Genomic DNA, 11,161 nt, shown 5'->3' on the forward strand with positions numbered 1-11,161 from the left:
GATTTAGGGCTAGCAGACAGGGCAGCTTTCTTTTTTTCCCTCTTGATTATGCGGCCCCCCATTCCCAAAATTTTGTTAATGCGGTCCTCGATACAAAAAGGTTGCCCACCCCTGCTCTAGAGTAATCTAGACATTAGATGTATAGAGATCATTGAATTGACTAAAATTTACGGAGTTTTCAGGTTAGGTGCGAATCGTCTTCACTAGATTCACTAGATCTAACGTATATCTAACTCAATCTAGATACTATTTCTAGCTAGATGATTTACGGACTTTCTACGCGAAGTCTTTCTTACAGTTAGAATAAGAAGATTTTAGGTAAGGGTTGAGGGAGGGCCCGGAGGGGTGTTGTCCACACATTAGGCTGGTAATTGCTCTAATTATAGACAATAATCACTACAAACTAGATCTAGCGCGCCTTTAGTCGTAACAATGAAAGGGAACAACCATTTCTACGCTGCCAGGTGAAATGCTTGCTTGAGTCAAGGTCATCTTCAATCACGAGGTCGCGGGTCCCGGCACATTCAACATAGAGAGAGAGAGAGAGAGAGAGAGAGAGAGAGAGGGACACGGAGGTCACGGTGAAAGGCGGTGTAAACGCGTCACTGGTCAGCTCATTAACACAGCCAGCCCGTAACGTCATGCGATCAGAATGCCTAGTTACTCTGTTGTTGTTTTTTTTCCACCCACATTTTTAGCAAGAAATAAGCAAAATTCTAATTAAAAAAAAAATATTGGGTAACAATTTTAGGAGAGTGGACAACATTTTAGGAGAATTCTGGCAATTTTTAGTAGAATTTTAGGAGACTTTTAATTTTTTAGGAGATTTTAGGAGCGCTAAGAACCCTGTGATAAGGAGAGGGGAGTTTTATTAATGTTGGTTGCCAGGGGAAAAAAAACTAATTTTATTTCCATTTAAATTATAAATAAATTTTGGAACATAAACCTCAAAAAAAAAAAAAAAAAGTAAACAAAGACGTCTTTTGAGTAAAAAAAAAAAGACCCTGCTATACTAGATAGACTCGACAGGTCGACCTTTTTTGTTTCTTTTTTTTTTTTTATTTGAGAACTGTCAAATTTGAAATTTCTCTCATTACATATTTATAATAAAGAAACCAGACAGCTGGATATCTCTTTCAAAGGCCGCGGGACACACATTTAAGGCCAAACGAAAATCTACTGCCGAGGACTGATGTCTACAGCGAAAAGAAAATCTAAATCCACCAAAATGGAAAATGGTTTTGTCTACGCTGAATGTGGCAAAATATGTAGTCCACAGCTGGGACTGGTTAACCACGGGAAATACTGCATACCTAATTAATCTTCGGACTCGAAGACACGCCTTATTATCAGTGTCAGTATATTGAACGAATTCCAACTGCTACATTAGTTTTACACGTAACGTAATTCATTCAAGCGAAGCAAAACATTGCATTGACCGGAAGTTAATAGTTTGAGACCACCTAGATCTAGATCTAGATCTCGAATCGACATACTTTGAGTGGAAGCAGACGTGTTTTTATTGGTGTTCTTGTGTACAATATTTCTTTTTCATCATCTACTTTTTTGGATAATTTAATGTGATTCAACTATTGGATATTCCTTACAACTTGGATTATTGAAATAGCACGGATTATTGGAGCAGATTGGATTATTTATTACTCAAAGGTAGGACTCTTCTTAGAATCAAAAATAGAAGAAAAAACTAACTTTGAACCTCGTAAGTTTAAAATTCATTTACATGACAGATGACTACATCTATCTTTAGATTCTAGATATATAGAATCTAGATAGATCTAGATCAACTGACTTGTCGGGAGAGCTTGTAGATCTACATAAGGAGAATCGAGAACTAGATTCTAGATCTAGATTAATTGATCTATATATATCTAGATGATTGTAGATCTATTATCTAAATGATTAAATGTAGAGACTAGAGTAGGCAAGATTAGATCATTAGATACATACTACATAGACTGATAGAGTCTACTAGCTTCTAGATCTAAATGATTTGTCTATAACATTAAGTATTGATAAAATCTTACAAATAATGAAGAAATTATATAAACATACTCATTATAGACTCTAGATCTATGAGAGATGTATTGTAGATCTGATATAGTCATATAGAGTCTAGATCGATTACTAGATCTAGATCTTTTACTTTTAGCATTTTCCAGTTTTCATTTGATGCTCAATGAAATAAAGATCTCTAGATCTACATCTACTAGTTTAACTAGATCTAAATTTATATATGTAGTCTATCTACTAGAATCTATATAGATCTTCTTCGTTCTCTAGATTTAATTTATAGCTAAAATGCAGAAGATTTTTTTCTTCTATTTTTCTTCTTTTTAAAAATATAATCGAATGCATCTTACCCGTCCCAAGAACTTTTAATTGTTTAAATTACTAATTATTATACGCACGCACTTAAAACACATATATCAGGGTCGGCCTTTGGCTTTGGCATAGGCAAACAAGACAGCCGCCAAGGCCTAGGGGCTACAATTGGCGGGGGCATCGCACAGGACTTAAAACATTTTTTAAAAGAAAAAATAGCAAAACTTGTGCCTAATCTTATTGTTAGTATACACTAGCCAGGCAGCCTGACTAGGTTTTAAATAAATTGCTTAATTTTCTTTTCTTTTTCGCTGTTTTTTTAAAATTATTTTTCGATTTGATATGGGGATACCAAATTCACTTTGCATAAGGCCTGCAATTATCTAAGGCCGGCCCTGGACACACACGTACACACTTAATGCACTCACACACACACACAATGATGCTTAATCTCCTTAATCGTGCTGCAATTGACGTCTGCCACTGTAAGGTTGGAAAGAATAATCCAATTAGCCGTAAGGTAAGTGAAACTCTCAGACATTCACAACAGTTGTTGCTGCATCAAAAGTTTCAAGCAATGACTGCACATACAACACCACACTTTTAATTCCCATGTATCTCTAATAACCTTACCCCAATTTTTATGTTCTCTTCTGCATGTTTCTTTTTTTTTCCTTTGTTCTCTTTTTTTTTGTTTGTGATCAAATTCTCACGTTTTCACTTTAGTTTTATTATATTATTGTGTTACATTATTAGTTTGAATGTTACATTTAAATCGTCAACGTCTCTTCAATCCTTTTACGTAGTAAAAATACAACTCTTTGAATCACATGTTGCCCCCAAGTACTACAAACATATTTGTACCCGTAAATTACTGATAAGTAGATCATTGAAGCTTTGCTCTTAACACGGAACAGAAATAAGAACCGATTCGCAGCTTAGTCCATTCTTTACACATTTTTTTAAAAATATTTTGTCAGTCATTAAGAAAAAAACAACAACTCCACAAACCGCATTATACACCCCCCCCCCGGTTTTTTTTCCAAAGAAAAAAACATACACATACTTTTTTTTGGCTCTTATATTCACTGGGACAATGTTTTAGGATTTATAATTATTGATTCAGAATAGAGGCCAACGTGTAGGTCTAGATCTAGTCGTTCTAAATTGTTCAGCAAGTTAGTGTTAATTAAACTCTTGACATTTCAATCTGTAGACGATTTATTCACTCTAACACACACACGCTTTCTCACAGAGTTTTCCCACAGATGTTTCGTATTGTTTGCAAAAAAAATTGATAATCACTCTGATCTAAGGAGGATCACTAGATTCATTCTGAGTATTATCTAGATCAGTGCTTCCCAAACATCTTCCTTAACGGAACACGTCGGAAATTCTGATTATTTAGCGGTCTGTGAAGCCTTAAAAGTCATCGACTCTCAACTCGGCGAGGGACATTTGAGGGCAACACAGATCGTTGTGGTCACTGACTCAAAATCTGTATTACAGGCTTTGCAAAGCCCTGGACCATGGGCACCCAATATCGACACTGTCATCATGGCCTCACACAACATAAAGCAGCGCTATGGCACTCCTGTAATAATGCAGAGGGTACCGAGTCACATAGGTGTGACTGGCAACAGACTCCTTGGCCCACCAGGGAGGGCAAATTCCACCAACAGGCTGTAAGTTTTCATCATGCTCTGGCTATAATTAAAAAAAAAACAGAAATGGAAAAGTGGTTTGAGTGCTGGGACAAGTCCCAAAAAGCACGTGGAGTCTGGGAGCGCATGAGGCGCCCTGACAACACTTCCCAGTGGTGGAGGCTGTCCAGGCCTGAGCAGGCTATTATAGCACAGTGCAGGACAGGCCACTGTTCTGTTGGCTCATATTTCTCGCGGCTATGGCCAAATTTCGATCCACGGTGCCCCCGCTGCGGGGAGGAAGAGGAAACCGTGCCTCATATTCTGTTTGACTGCCCCAGACATGCTGATCTCCGCCTCAACAGGTCTGGGAAAAATTCTCGACCTGTATGGTGACGTGTATGCACAACGCAAGACAGCAGGGTTTCTGTCCAGGGCTTTTGCAAGAGAGGATTTAAGCCTCTCAAGCCTCTCAAGCCCTCACTCAAATGGAGTTTGATGATGATGATGATTATTATTTAGCGGAACAATTTACTTATTTTTTTAGAGAGGCTCATTCCCTTAGTAGCATACTCGTAAATTATTCCAGTAGTCTGTGGACCCCAGATACTAGGATATTAAAGGGGGGGGGGGAATATTTTAGAGCACGCAACTTAAAATACTGTTTGATAATGTCAACCCTGGGAAGATACTGGGCTTTGTCCGGGGGATAGGGTTGTTTGCGGTGGTCTTATTTGTGATGGAACAGAAATTTATGAATATATACATTTATATTCAATTCAAAGAATATCTACATGATTTAGATAGTGAGTATGCAGATCTTCTGATGCTCGCGGGCAGGGTCGGACTGGGTATCAAAATCGGCCCGGGCATTACCACAAATGGCATGTCATACATTTTCGGTCGGGGGTAATTTTTACCCCACTCCGCAATTTATATATATATTAGTGTGTGTGTATATATGTAATTAATCTTCATTACATTCTGATCTTTCATTCTTTCAAACTTTTTGTATACCCTAGAATACTATCTTCCTATAATTAGTGGAAAGACAATACACACCGCCAAAGGGCAGCTAGGGAGTCCGGGGGAGAGCTGCGAGCTCCCTCCAGTGGGGTCCGGGGCGATGCCCCGAATCAAGCATTATTTCCGTTATTTTAAGCTTTAAAAATGCCAATTCTGAGGTATCTACAGTGCAATTAGCCTGCTACTCTTCCGATAAAAAAAAATCAAAAACCAAATCTACTATTCAATGGAGTTCATCGACTGGTAGAAAATGGTAAAATGCTTTAGTTTTTGTATTGGAGAGGGAAGGGAAACTACAAACCCCCTTTTGGCTACGCTCATGAAGTTTGGAAACTGCACTGGGGCAGTAAGTAAAGTTTCCCTTTCAGACAATGAGGTCTGAGGCAAGTGGTGGTTTGAAGACCCTCCCCTCCCGGCTACGCCCATGTGTTATATTATAGGTGTAAGCCTAATTCTCTACAAAATATATAAAGTTTGATAAGGCATCGAAAACTGGATGTATGCATTCGTATGATTACATAATGTATTCTATTTATACATGTCTGAAAACTATAAACAATACAATATTAGCCTAATGAGTTTGAAGCTTTTTGGTATTACTTATAGATCTAGATTACAGACTTTTCTTCAAAAAATAAGATTGTTACGTCTTACGCATTTCATGTGTCAATCTAGTCATGCATGTTGATCTGTGACTTAAAATATACTAAATCATTGGTTTTCCTGGCTGACTTAGGCAACCCATTCCATTAAAAGAGAAAGCAGAACGGTTAGAGAGGCACTTACTTAATGTGAAAAGCTCTTGCTTCCTCCTAGTACATTCTCAAAAAACGCGATTTGTATATGAATATACCATGACCCATTATTTAAAATATAAATCTCCTTTCATTAAATATCGGATGTGGCAGAGCTATATAAATTCTTGTATTTATTGTAATAATTTTCATCATTAATGACTTCATACTAAGCAAAAGTTTGCCATTAATTATAATAGTATAAAAATTGATTTAGATCTAGATTAAATATTTTTTTTTGTAAGCCTTAAGTGTAATATTTTTAGATCTATGTTATTAAAAATAAACAAAAAGAAACTTCATTTTTCTTTTCAAATCGCAGAAAGTAGAGCTTTATACCCATATTGAGATGTGAATAAGTTGGGTGGTCTGCAATTTCCCGGCTGTGTGTATGTGTTCAAGTTAATTTCTATTAAGTATTGTTAAAGAACTAATTGTCGCTCCTATCTTTTTTTTTTTTTTTTTTGCTGCGTTATATCAATGTTTTCTCACTTAACCTCTCTCATCCCTCTTTTTGGTTCAATTTCATTGGAACCATTAAAAGACGGGGGAGGGAAGGAGCAAAAAAAAAAAAATAAGGGAGTGCCATCAAATGCCCATACCAACTAGCAAAATGATTAGGCCAAACACAACCTCGAAGACATCAAATCAGTCCATGCCGCTCGTGCATAGCAGAAAGTACTGTCTAACATTTGCAAATGATAATACGTACAGTGTATAGTGTATTTTTTTGTTATTCTTATTGAATTTCAAACAAAATTAATTGTAATAAGAATTAAAAAAAACAACAAGAAGAAAACGTGTTCGGGCCTTTGTGTCTTGCTGCTGTCACTTTTTTTTTTTTTTTAAAGTTGTCTGCATTGAATTTTTTTTTCTTTGGTCGCGACCAGACCGGCCCGTTTGGTACCGGCCCACCGGGCATTTGCCCGTTTGCCCATATAGCCAGTCCGCCCCTGCTCGCGGGCCAGATCCGGTGTTAAGCCTCTAAAATTTGTAGGTTTATGAAATGAGAGAGCCGCAGAAACTACACGTGGACTCTGAAATTTGAATCCTAAAAGGAAAAGTGAACTGATCTTTACTTTTTTTTTTTTGTGGAACATGAAAACAAGCCGCCATATTTGTTTTATCAAGAAAGTGTAGCTGTGTAAAAAAAAAAACAAAAAAACAAGAACATCAACGGATTAGAAAACAATAATGGTGGCATTCTTGGTTAGAGCCGCGAATAAAAGAATGTGAAAAGATTAGACTACGCCTAGACATTGGAGGATCGATGGGAAAAGTTACCCCAAAAAAGAGGCAGGAAAATGAGACGTTTCCGACACGTAAAAAAATATAAACATAAAAAATAATTAATGTAAGTACCAGATCCACAAGTTTGTAACAAAATAGTTTCGGGTCAATTTCGTGTCGTTTTTTTTTTCGTTCATGTGGCCCCCGACACGAGTGTTGGAAATAAAAAATGGCCCACGGGTCGAATTAGGTTGAGAATCACTGCGTTAGAAGTTTCTCGTTGGTTACTAATGGGATAAGATGTAAAGCATCTCGCGTCAGTGTTGACTCAAATAAAAGCATTTCTTCTTGAGAAAACTATTGGCAACAAAGTTGGCTTTAACATCTCATCTATATCATCATCATCAACATCATTTGAGTGAGGACTTGTGAGGTTCAAATCATCATCAACATCGTTTGAGTGAGGACTTGTGAGGTTCAAATCATCATCAACATCATTTGAGTGAGGACTTGTGAGGTTCAAATCATCATCAACATCATTTGAGTGAGGACTTGTGAGGTTCAAATCATCATCAACATCATTTGAGTGAGGACTTGTGAGGTTCAAATCATCATCAACATCATTTGAGTGAGGACTTGTGAGGTTCAAATCATCAACATCATTTGAGTGAGGACTTGTGAGGTTCAAATCATCATCAACATCATTTGAGTGAGGACTTGTGAGGTTCAAATCATCATCAACATCATTTGAGTGAGAACTTGTGAGGTTCAAATCATCATCAACATCATTTGAGTGAGGACTTGTGAGGTTCAAATCATCATCAACATCATTTGAGTGAGGACTTGTGAGGTTCAAATCATCATCAACATCATTTGAGTGAGGACTTGTGAGGTTCAAATCATCATCATCATTTGAGTGAGGACTTGTGAGGTTCAAATCATCACCAACATCATTTGAGTGAATACTTGTGAGGTTCAAATCATCATCAACCTTCTCAACGATAAATGAAGAAATCGGCTTATAGACGTTAAACCAAAATTGTGCCAAAAAATTAAAAACATTACTAAACAAAGCTGTCTTACGTTTCGTTTACCTAGGAAGAGTATTTGAAGTGTTGTTTTTTAAAGATATTTTTTATGTTATTTATATTGTTATACTTTAAAATAAATATTGTTTTATATAAGTATGACTTGAATGAATTCTAAATATTCCAATAATTATATCTCATCGAGAGCGAAGCTTAAGTTATAATAGTTATCTCTTTCAATCAATTTAAATTCGGTAATTTAAAAAATATGTCTCTTTCGGATTACGAGTTTGGCGACCACTGGTCTAGGTGATCATTTTTATGCACTATGTAGCGCTGCGGAGGCGAGGTGGCTTAGGGTAAAGTGCTCGGCTTCCGAACCTATGGTCCTGGGTTCGAATCTAGGTGAAGACTTGTTTTTTTTTATTTTGGGATATTTATGGCGCCTCTTAGTCCACCCAGCTCTAATGGGTACCTGACATTAGTTGGAGAAAAATAAAGACGGTTGGTCGTTGTGCCAGCCACATGACACCCTCGTTAACCGTGGGCCACAGAAACAGATGACCTTGACATCGTCTGCTCTGTAGATCGCAAGGTCTGAAAGGAAATTATATTGAGCATTCTAAGCTCTTCTGTTTACATCACAAAATGTATATTCTGTCTGACTCAGGCAACCCACTCCATGCTCTGTTTATAGCACAAAATATATATTCGGTCTGACTCGGGCAACCCATTCCATGCTCTAATAGCACTAGGGAAGAAGGAGCATTAGCATAGATTTGTCTTATCATGGGACAAGGAATATGCGTTTAGTTTTGAGTATTTCTGGGTATTTTATTAGGTTTTGTTTACAGAACATCTACACTGGTTTTGTCTTGCCAGTTGCTTGCAGCTACGAACCAACGATGGAGTAATGAACCATGAGAGAATGTAACGGGTTGCCTGAATCAGACAGGAAAACCAAAGACTTAGCAGAGTTTGAGTCATTGATGAACACGCATGACTAGATTGACACATGAAAAGAGTAGGACGTATTTATCTTCATTTTTCGAAGTAACGTCTGTAATGTATAAGATAAGATAAGATAAAACGAACATGTTTTTTTACGAAACAGTAGTTCATTTTGTATCGTCTGCTACTAACATGTTCAGACTTTTAATTGAAGGATTTTATAGAACTTTCGAGTTGAACTAACTAAAACTTGAAAGTAAGAAAAGTTTATTTCCCCTTTTCAGACTTTGCGATCAATATGGCAGATGATGTAAAGGTCATCTGTTTCTGTGGCACACGGTTAATGAGGGTGTCATGTGGCTATCTTGATAGTAAGTTTAAATAGAAATAACTCACAAAATAATACTTTTAAGGATATTTACAATGGTCATTTGTTCCGCTTCTTTTTTGGTTTGTTTTTTCTACAAATCTTTTTACATAAAAAAAAAATCTTTTTGTATTTACATTTTAGCGTTTGTATTTTAATATCTTTCAGCAGTCTCTAATCTAATGAGCTTCAATGTTAATCAGCTAAGTAAAAATCATTTCACCCGTTCCATGTAAATATGCACCTGCAACTCAACTATACGTTTACCTTTCTTATTGAGGTAATTAGTAAAACAGTGGACAGTCGTCAGGAGATTGACTGTAGAATGGGGTTGATTTCGATACTTTACGATTCTTTCCGATTACCCGGCTGGTTCGATTAACCGGGTGTACACTACTGAATCACTATTTTTTCCTCCTCATCTATAACGCGTATTGAGCTTACTTCAGAAATCTATAAGTAATGTAAGTTCCCCTTTCAGATCTTCCCATCTATAGGCCCCATGGTTAACAAGGGTGTAATGTGCTCAGCACAACGACCAACCGCCTTTACCTCTCCCCAACTAATGTAAGGTACCCATTAGAGCTGTGTACTCATCAGGTTCGAACCAGGGGCCCCGTTTCGGAAGACAAACGCTTTACCACTCAGCCACCGCGCCTACTGTAAAGAGGATTAATTTTTACATGGTATTACACTTCTAAGTGTGAATTATAACTAATACAATGTACTAAACTATAAGAACAGAACTAGGGGGAGAGAGAGAGAGAGAGAGAGAGAGAGAGAGAGAGAGAGACACACACACACACACACACACACACACACACACACACACACACACATATATTTATATATATATATATATATATATATATATTGCCTTGATATAGTTCTATATTAGTACATTTCAAATGCGTTATGCATTTCCAAAAGAAAGTTTACAAAATAAGATTCACATTTATTGATACATTGTTAGATCTTTTTTAAAATGTACACAGGCTAGTACATGTAATACAGATATAACAAATTTGTGTACTGGTCAAATCTTTTTGCTGAATTTCTGCAATCGGCAGACCTTATCTTCACTAATTTGTTAACATATTAGTGACTATCAATTCCAAATCTTCACATTGGCACATACCACGTTAACAGGCAGCCATCCATACTCAGGCGCACGCACACACACACACTTGAAATTGTAAGAAGTATAAGATGAGAGAGAGAGAGATTTATAGAAAGATTAAGCGAAAGAGTAGCACCTTGAGTAAAATCACTAAATTTAGAAAGCCTTCAGGAGAGAAGATTCAAAAGTAAAGCAGCATACATAAAACACTGAACCATAATCTTCAAATACAAAAACAAAATGTAATAAAATACTCAGAAAGACACAAAGATAAAGGCACATTCCTCATCCCATAGGCTAGGACAAATTTGTACAAATGCTCCTTCTTCCCTAGTGCTATTAGAGCATGGAACGGGTTGCCTGAGCTAGCCAGGAAAACCAGTGACTTGGCAGAATTTAAGTCATTGGTGAATATGCATGACTAGATGTAGAGGCATGACTCGTAGGACGTAATCATCTTCCTTTTGAAGTAGCGTCTGTATTTTATAAGATAAGACAATAACATGGATGTAAAAAAAGGAATGTAGAACCTCACTTCTATCAAAATTCATATTTTTTCAATGTCATGGTAAAGCCAAGAATAATCATACCTATGACGACTATTTCAAATAGAGTTTGTTCATCTTCCAACACATGTACCGGAAGCTCTAAATTGGAAC

General features: G+C 36.8%; 1 long non-coding RNA gene across 1 annotated transcript; it reads left to right on the forward strand.

Annotated features, from left to right (window-relative positions):
- The first annotated feature begins 1,477 nt into the window (after positions 1-1,477).
- On the forward strand, positions 1,478-9,822 carry LOC129928854 (uncharacterized). Its single transcript, XR_008780374.1, has 3 exons — positions 1,478-1,668; positions 9,300-9,386; positions 9,551-9,822. It is a non-coding gene; the product is annotated as an uncharacterized LOC129928854 (long non-coding RNA).
- The last annotated feature ends 1,339 nt before the right edge of the window (positions 9,823-11,161 follow it).

This window comes from Biomphalaria glabrata, chromosome 10 (assembly GCF_947242115.1).
Source record: "Biomphalaria glabrata chromosome 10, xgBioGlab47.1, whole genome shotgun sequence".
Classification (NCBI taxonomy): domain Eukaryota; kingdom Metazoa; phylum Mollusca; class Gastropoda; family Planorbidae; genus Biomphalaria; species Biomphalaria glabrata.